The sequence below is a fragment of the Chelonoidis abingdonii genome, chromosome 8, assembly GCF_003597395.2.
Source record: "Chelonoidis abingdonii isolate Lonesome George chromosome 8, CheloAbing_2.0, whole genome shotgun sequence".
Classification (NCBI taxonomy): domain Eukaryota; kingdom Metazoa; phylum Chordata; order Testudines; family Testudinidae; genus Chelonoidis; species Chelonoidis abingdonii.
Window position 1 is genome coordinate 74,041,439 of NC_133776.1, and position 9,782 is coordinate 74,051,220.

Here is a 9,782-nt window from a genome sequence, read left to right on the forward strand (position 1 = left end):
CCCTGACTTTTAAACAATCCAGTTCTCTGATTGGTTCTCTGGTCAGGTGTTTTTCCCTTTGTTCACCCTTCACAGGCAAAAGAAAATTAACCCTTACCAATTAACCCTTACCTTACCTATCTACTTATGACAGCATGTCCATCTGCTGAGGAGGAAAGGAGTTCTGGGGAGTGGAGGCATTATAGGCAGAGGCCCTAGGAACTATGATTTGGAAATGCTTTTCCCCAGGGATTTCAGCCAGTTTTGTGGGAACTCAGATTCCTTCATCTGGTGGATGGCTTCATCTGGTGGATTTCTGCAAAGAGAAACTCACAGCGTCCCGAATCCTTTTTACAACAGAAGGATACAATTCAGCCCTGTGATTAAACCATACGGTACAACGTCTAGTCTGGCTGACAGTGAGTTAATATCTGTAGGACTGTAAAGTAGAATTGAGGAAAAATCTGAATCATCTCATTTCTGCAGAAAGTATCACCGGTAAGCTACTCCAAGGTCACATCATATATTAAAGCAGTGAAACACATCCCACCGGTCATGACACAGGCTACACCAAGATTCTAAACACCTCATTTTCCCAGAACATCTGCTACCATTTCTGCTGAAGAACATTCATATACACATTGGAGAAAAGGGCATTGAAGTAGGCCTACTTCAGAGGAACAAAGTGTATAGGGGACTTCTGTTATCATGATGACTGTGGAGGGAGAGAGGAAGCAGAGCATTAGAAAAATTATTTTTAAAGCAAAATAAAATTCATTTCCAATATATTTATCTTCCTGTCAGTAGTACGGTAACAATATACAGATAACGGCTTGCCTTGTGTCTCTCTCTTTTTGGCATTATAAATATTCTGAGTGTTTTGACTACGCCAAGAAACACTCAGAGCTGCTTAACTTTGCATGGTATGAAGCAAACAATTCATATGAACATATTATAATTCCAGAAAAGAGACAGGCAGAGAAACTGTAATGGGCAGATAAGAGGATAGTTGCCTTATGTTTTTTTAATGTGGCAGTAAGTTGATTCCAAGGGCTATCCAAAGACCTGAACTATGTCATTTCATTTTTAAGCTGGAGACCAAATTCCAGATGACTGATGGAAGGGTAATGACATTAACTTTCTTAAATCTAAAAGTCCTGAATGCATCAGTAGGATTTGGTTGCATTTTATACTCAGTTTGCACATGTATAAATGATTACACAGGATGAAAGTCTGTGGGGAATCAGACCCATAGCATATTAATCCATTTAAATAACTGTTTAAGAATGAAATGCTGAGGTCTGTCAGTGTGAAAAGAAAAGACATTTTCCTCCCTTAATATGATTCTGACAGTTATGGCTTTTAAAGGTGATGAAGTGTCTTTCTGGCCAAGATAAAATTAGCAACTCTAAGGAAATTTCTTAGTCAGGATAAAAAAGATTCCTCCAGATTAAGTAATTACAAAAGTAAGTAAGTAAATAAATAAATATCTACATTTATTTTAGGCTTAGGAACAGTATGTTGGCCCTGGGGGCCACAGATGGTAGCATCACATTCAAGTGCAGAAGTAATTTTTCCTCATATTGGCATAAGCATAAATTAAAAATCTAATTAATAGCTTTCAAAGTCACATCTCCAGATATCTGTTAGTATTTTAATAAAAATAAAATATTGATCTAAAACATAGATCATGTTAGTTTTGTGAAGAAAGAGCGATTAGGATATTGCAATAGTATCAGTACTCAGTGATGTTATAGTTCTGTTCATCAGCAGATCAGTCTGATTATAATCCAGACATAACCAGACTGATAATGGACACTGAATGACCAGCATATCCACTCCTTCAGAGAGAGAACCTTATTTCTTAATCTGTTCATTTCTATTGCTTGTGTCATAATCAGAAATGAGCAAATATTTTAGTGGAAAAATTCAGCCTCTTTCTGTTTGTAAATCATTTGTGAATAGCTCACAATTTTTAAACTCAGAAACATTTTCTCAAGTAATTCTTGATGTGTAAATCTGTGCCTGTTAGTTTTGACTGGCCACGTATGTCATATGATATTGTTCCTGTTCCCAGAATGGAAGAGCATTGTTTTTTAGAAACAGGGTTCTAGTGCAAATATTTTGCTTTTATGAGTTTAAAATTCACTTTCCAGAAACACTAATTAATATTTCCTGAAAGTCATTGTTTCAGACAACATTGCAGTCAATAATTTCTTTCCCCCAGAGTATTGACTATTAAATGTAGAGAGCAGACAAATAAATGTGTGAGGAATACAAAATAAGCTATCATTCATAGAGAGTAAATTAGATGCTACTATTTGCCCTTTCTCTCAATCCCAGAAAAAGGGGATAGGTACGAAATGGAAATAAAATGGAAAGGTACAAAACTTAAACGCAATGAAAAATTAATCTTTGTAAGTCATTACCACAAGATATTATTGAGGCCAAGAGTTTATCAGGATTCCATAACAAATTAGACACTTATCTGGATAATGGACCCTATCTACAAACCCTACTGTAATTAGTGGAGAGACTTCTATTGACTTCACTGGGCTTTGAATCAGGCCCAGTGAGAACAATCACACTTACATTAGATAGGATAGATATGTATATATAAAATAAAGGGATATGAATGCTCCTGCATCACATATAAGTCAACCTGTGAGAAGGTTAAGGAAAAAAAGATTAGGGAAAAAAATTCTGCTATGGACAAGTTATTCCATAATTACTCACTTTGGGGTTCTTATACCTTCCTCTAAAGCACTTGACCCTGGTCTTTCTCAATACAGGATACTGAATTATGACTCCTGTCTGCGCCCTTCACTGCTCTTTTCCAATATGGAAATCCTATTTATAAAACTGTTAAAATATAGAACTCTGGAAAGCATCAGCATGAAAAAACAATTGGGGAGCTTTGCACCATTGCATTGGAGGATGTGGCTTAAGCAGCTGGAGAGGATCACTGCACAGCAGATAGCTGGTGGAGTTATACAGAGCTATTACAATGTCTAGTATGCACTCTCCCTCCCTGTGGCCCAAGTGATATAGCCAGGGAGAAAGAACACAGCAAAGTATCCTTGCACCTCAATGATTCCTGCTTAAGAGATCCTAGCAGACCACACCTATTGTATCCCCACCCCTCTGAGCTGCACCAAGCACTCTTAAACCAGAACGGTTATTTTCTAGACTGATAATTCTGCAAAAGCCCTGTTAGAAAAGATCTTTTAATTTAACCAACCCATCCTCTCCTGTAATCTCAGAAAAAGAGCAACAGTGATATGGTATATTTCAATATACTGTTACCATCCAGAGAATATATTTTTGATCATAACCTTCTTTGCACTCCTAACTTCCTAACACCCCCCCACCTCACTCCGGGACTCACGGTCCAATCTGCTTTCTTTTTCTTTATGTAAATCAACGTTTATAATAGAAGTCTAAAATGATGAGCACACAGTGAAAGTTATTACAAGAATATTAGTGGTAAAGTTAAAATTTACATAGTCTTATGCTTTAGAAAATGTTGTGATATTTTTAATAGGTAAGAAATTATATTAAACACTAATATTAATTATCTGTTTGCTAAGAGAATGTTACCTGTATTTGATAACTGTGGTTCTTATGTCCATCCTAATCATAGAATATCAGAGTTGGAAGGGCCCTCAGGATGTCATCTAGTCTAACCCCCTGCACAAAGCAGGACCAATCACCAGATATATTTTTGCCCCAGAGCCCTAAATGGCCCCCTAAAGGATTGAACTCACAGTCTTCCCTTCGACAAGGGACTAGTCTATATGCTGCCCCCTCCCTAGGAGGACAGACACTAGCAAGGGATCCTTCTGTGGCTGAGAACTAATTGGAGAAAAGGTCTAGCTGAAGGAGAAGCTTGCCAAAGTTACATCCCAGCTACAGGGAAAAGAGCTCAATTTTCCATTCTTAAGAGAGAAGAGTGATTGTTTAAAGTACAACCCGGCTTCAGGATAAAGCTGGGAGGCCTCTTAAACAGTGGCAAGAAAGCTGACCAGGACTCTCATATGGACCCAAAGTGAGTGTTAACTGTGGCAACTAATGTTGGTTGTATTTTGTAGAAAGACTTAATAAATCAGACTCCACGACGAGGGTACTGGTTTTGAACCAATCTTGTCACGGCAATTGATTAAAAGACCCCAAGGGAGCACTAAGTAAAAGGTGCCTGCGGGACAAAAACAGCCCATAAGAAGCAGGTGTGCTGAACTCATGGCAGGCATATTCTGCTTCTAGGACTAAAAATCAATTAAAAAAAAGTTTGCTAAAACTGTAAATTCCATTGTCCATGCACTCACTACCCACTTCTATGATCCCCCCCGCAAAAAAAAAAAACGAAACAAAAAACCTCATGCAAGAATATCATGTATTTATAGTGTAACACAGCTCTCCTCCAATTAAAACATATGAATACAAATATGTATGGCCTTATACTTCCTGTGCCTTTTATTTCAGTTTTTCTTATAATACATGATTCAAAGTCAATGGAAACCTTTCCATTGCCTCCAGTGGTTTTGGATCAAGTCCTTAAATATTTATTGATCAAGTTAAGCAAATAGTCATGGTTACACTAGATATTTTCCTAGTGCGCCTGAACTGAGCAGCTATCATTGAAGAACGTGTTGTTTTTTTTTTCGCTGTTCTGTCTCTTTTCTATTACAGTAGGATAATAGTATACAGCAAAACACAGAACGTATGCTTTCCAATTGTGAAGGACTTATAAAATAACACACCCTTGATTTCAAAGTACACTCATCATAGATGTAATTTAAACACTTGGATAATATTTCTACTTAATATATACCCTGCATGTATAAATGGAACAGTTTATACTAGTAGCTATTCACTGGGCCAGTGGAAATGTGTCCATATATATTGTGGGCATACCTATTTGCTGTGTGAAACCCAGCCGTGAGAACAGGCCTGCAGAAATTTAAGCTAGTTAATATGCTGCATAAATGCATTTTGATATGAGGATGTGTCTGGGTGCAAATAGATGTGATCCTAAAATGCACCAGTTTTAATATTATTTGCTTTCTACCTTTGTGTGGGTTTTTTTGGGGGGGGGGGGGGCAGGCATGGGAGACATAAAGGGAGGTACAGGTTATTAAGTTCCACTCTTTTGCTTGAGCAGAAGCATAGAGTAGATTCCCATGTGTTCCCCCAAACAAAAATATAGTTAATAGGCATATTATTTGCATAAACAATATCCTCTATCAGAACGTATCAGGCTTTATATTCTGGGACTGAATGCTACTTCTATTAAAATCAATGGGAGTTTAATGGGAGCAGGATTGGGCTCCTGAATTCTAAAGTATTATAAAGTGTATTTACTGGACAATTGTATTTCTAACCCAATTATTAAACAAAATAGTTTGTAATAGTGATGCAATATTTGCATTCCCATTATAGTAGAATCTAGCTAATTATGATATTTGTCATCATATGGTTCCTTATTATTCAGTGTTTCCCTTTCCCATTAGACTCCAATGGAGCATCTCTGCAGCATTTCATCAGTAGGGTGTAATTCTTTACAGTAGCTTGTGTTTCCAGATTTATAAACAAAATAATAATAAAAACCCTCACTTTCAAGCTGAAGATATTATGTAGGGAAATGAATAGAGATATTTTTATGCAACATATTTTCTTTTACAGAGCTGCAGTTATTAATGCTGTACATTACTTCCACATGACTGCATGTCTTTTTCAGCCAGGAATAATAAGAGTATTGTGTACTGATAGTGTTAAGCAGCCATTTTAATTTCCTCAGCTCTATGTCCTCCCTAAGTAAATTTAATTCCAAATACTGAATGCAATGTTTCTTTGAAAATTGTCTCTCTTTTTTGTCACTGTAATTGTATGAGTCATAGGCACACAGTTTCAAAATTGCTACCATATACATTGTATAGAATGCTAACTGACTAACAAAGCCTTCTACAAAACTTTTTGAATTAAACTTACCCATATTTTTGGAGCGTTTATGATTCGCCATGACTGTTATTACAGACCAGCACAATTTGGAGGCAAAAGTTGTAATTGAGCCAATCCCATTGTGTGGTTTCTTATAAAGTCAGGTATTGTGTTCAATGGTTAAGTGGACTAATTTAGAAACCACTATGATGTCAAGGCAATAGGAGGCAAACAATTTGTGCTAGTGATGTGCCTCCAAGCAATTTATTTTGACCTTTTCTATATGCTGCATGGAATGAAGATAAGGCAAAACAAGCTGTAATAGTAAAATCCCCTGTGCCTTTTGTTTAAAGTTAAAGGGCCTACTTCAGTTCTGGCATGAGTATATGCAGGTGCTGCTCCCATTCACTTCATCTGGAGTTTTTCCAAGTTTGGCCCCAAAAGTTCAATATACAAACCATTTGCAATTTGTAGAATCCATACTTGATGCAAGCTATAAAAATCACTGCACTTAGCTGCTGCATGTCATATGGAAAAAATGTTCTACTATTCCTCTAGTTAGAACAACCTGGAATTAAACATTGGCAGAATTACATATTGTGTCATGACAGAAAAGAAATTACAATCTGTTGTCACCATTTGGATTAGGTTGTGTAGAGATCTCACAAATCTGACTGCTCTTTTCAGGTTTTTACATTTTTATTTATTATTATTAAACTTTTTTCACCAATTTTGCTCGTAAGTTGCTGATCCTGCCAGGCCCATTTTCCTTCTATTCTATTTTATTCTATTCTGTTCAGGTTTTTATACCACACTTTTCACCATATTACCTGAGTTCCTTCCAGTAGTGCATTAAGCCATGTCATATCTGTCGCATGTTTGTGTTTCATCCTCTCCCCAAAGGGAGAGGCATGGGCAGTGGACTGTCTTGTTTTGGTAGGATGTCTCTTTTTAATATATCTTTTGTTCTGTGTTTATGATAGAGAAGGCAAGGTCAAAAAATGTGCCTTGCACTTGGAGTGGAAGTGGTGAGGTTTGTAATGGTCCTTAGTTGCTGGGGGAATTCATTTCACAATTTCAGACTACCACAGGAGAAGGTTTGTGTTCTCCACAGATGAGCTTTACTCTTATTGTTGAGAGTTCCCTTGTTCCAGAGGAGCATAGTTGTCAACCACCGTCTTTCAGGTATCCTGGGTGTAGGTAAGGGATTTCTTTGAATATAAGGACTGAGACTTTGAACTTGATTCAAAAATCCTATGGGAAGCCAGTGTAGAGAGTGAATGGGTTTGATATGCTCATGGTAGCCTGTATTGCTAAGGAAACCCCTGCAGTGTTCTGAACTAGTGGGAGTTTTGAATGTGCTGAAGGCTTCATGCTCAGGTATATCTCATTGCTGTAGTCCAAACAAGAAGTGATGAAGAAATGAATAACTGAGGCAGATGAGATGGAGCTTCTTACCCAAGCAGCGATGGTAGAAAGCATCTTTTTTCCAAGTTCAAAGTCAATATGGAGAAGATACAATATATTCTTAAAATAAACTCCAGAGGGTGAATTCCTTATTCACATTGGTGAGTACTTAGTCACATAAATAACCCCATTGACTTCATCCTATCTGTAACCGCCCACCAGCATAAGTGAGGGGCTCATTATCAGGCCCCAACTGAGCATCAGGGAAAGATCAAAACTAAAAGAAAAAAGTGTGATTTAGAAAAGAAAAAGGGAAATTGTGGCACATGTGTTTTGGGAAATGAAAAAGGAGCATCCTCCTTCCACCTCAGGCAAAAAAAGCATTGCTATGCCCCCAAGTGGGACAGGTTCTATTCCAAAGCCCTTTGAAGTTAATAGGAGCCTTTCCTTTGACTTCAGTGGGCTGTGGACCAGGCCCACAAGGAGGGAAATGAGCCCTTTATTAGAAGCTTTTGATGCAGACTCTGCTGCAGTTGAGGTTCACTTGGAGCAACAGTGAGGAAGGCTGTCAATGAGCCAGTGACAACTTCTTTATTTCCTGCCTGACACCACCCATGCCTCTGCTTCAGCAGAGATTTAAACTAAAACCGAGGGGCATAGCCAAAGCACAGTATAATACAGATATTTGAACGATAGCTTCCTAGTTGTTAGACCTATTGGACAGGGAAAGCTTAAGACATTTCAAATTGGTTGAAGAAGTAGAAAATAGATGGTAGAGAACAATCTTGCATCTTTAAGGAAGGAGCTAAATAGGAGGGATGTTTCAACTCCATTTTATGTTCAGTTTACCAGTCACTGAAGTGGAGCTACCTCTTGGAAGATATGTAGCAGTTGTTTTAACAGGACCCAGCAGCACCACACCACAGTTTAAGGAAGGAGGAAAAGAATATTTTCCGAGTTGAATCTACACAGGGAATTTAGATGGTTAGTATGCAATTAACAAACTAAAATTTTGCAAAGCACCCTGGATTTGTATCTCTGCTCTTGTGAAATGTTCCCTTGGCTACTCAATTATCATAAGTATTTGGGGCTTAGAGCCTCAATTTTATGTCTAAGCAATCAGCATAGTGTCTACCCCTCTCTCCCTTACACTAGTGGAGGGGCTCTGATTCAATACCGAGTCAGTGGTTAATCTCATTACTATTGTCTATAAAATCCATATGTTCCTTGGAGGACTCACATCCAAGTATTTACCACACACAAAACTGCCTAATGTACAGTTCCTGCCAGGATCACAATGCGAGTGGTATGGCTGCCAGTACTGTGATTGTTTACAGATAATGGTAATCTTGTCCTGTCTTCTTTTTTCCATTATGGTCTTGTTGCAGACTGTGGTATACATTTTTCAAATGACCTTAGGCAGCTAACTCTTTGAAACAGATGACTCAGTAATCAAAATAATTAACATTGGCCTTTCATCTTTAGTTCCTTCTGAACTCCTAAAAAAAATGATTTGAATGTTTCAGGTTAATCTTAAGTGGCAATAGTAAATATTATATAATTGCCAGAAACAATTTAATATGGCTTTTGCATACTGGTGCAAAGTTGTCCCAAGAGCACACTACAGCAGAAGATGAGCTGTCCCTAATTCTTCCAAACTTCAAATTGAAACAATTGGCAGGACATTATAAGAGATTGTGCATAGGTTTCTATTTGGCTTGTGAATAGAAGGTTTCAGTTTCCAGCATGAGCAGTAACCTTCAAATACCCTCCTTAAAAATACAAAATACCAGAGTGGTTTGTGTACTTATTTGAGATGTGCTATGATGGTAGTTAATTTTCTGTCATCTGAAATTTTAGCTCTAAATAACAAAAGACCTCACTGCTGGGCTTTTACCTAATTAAAAAACAATAGTTCTTCAAAACTAACAAAGACTGTGTCTCTTACTTCAGCTTAGCCTGCTGTAAGAGAGAAAGCAGATGAGTTCAAATTACAAATTTTTTCCTTAGAAAAGGGACAATTTTTATGTTAAAATTTTCCTAAAAAAATGTCCTGTTTTTGACCATCTCTAGTCATTGCATCAGCATTTAAGGAAATTGTAGTTTTGTTCTGCATAGAAGAATATTTTGATAGCAAAATATATATTCTTCCTCTCTGTGTTGCTATCTTTGGCTACTTTGGTTTATAAACAAAGGCATTGGTATATATTCATTAAATAACAGCAGAAATGTATGGACCAATTTGCCTGCATTTTGGGGGTTCTGGCTATGATAATTAACTTGTGAAACACCAGCGAGTTATGAGGATAAATCATTAGTAATTGAGATATGCTCAGATACTAAGGTGATGAATGCCATAGAAAGCCTATAAATAATTTTATTAGGGCTGTCGCTTAATTGCAGTTAACTCACACGATTAAAAAAAAAATTAATCGTGATTAAAAAAATTAATCGCTATT